We start from the raw sequence: 203 nt of genomic DNA, 5'->3' as shown, positions 1-203 counted from the left end.
GTCTGCTGCTCAAATTTAAAGCTCTATGAGTGAGTGTACTTTCTAAGCCACGCCCAGACCCCGCCCCATTTCTCTGTGAAGGCTTAGTAGCGGCAGGGAATGAATGGGCTCTGGTAATAAAATAATTGCTCCGCTGAAAAGAGGAACATGGTCATCTCAAACTGGACCCACTTTCCCAAAAGCATCTTAGCCTTAAAGATATA

The sequence above is a fragment of the Astyanax mexicanus genome, chromosome 2, assembly GCF_023375975.1.
Source record: "Astyanax mexicanus isolate ESR-SI-001 chromosome 2, AstMex3_surface, whole genome shotgun sequence".
NCBI lineage: Eukaryota > Metazoa > Chordata > Actinopteri > Characiformes > Acestrorhamphidae > Astyanax > Astyanax mexicanus.
This window is presented reverse-complemented; position numbering follows the sequence as displayed.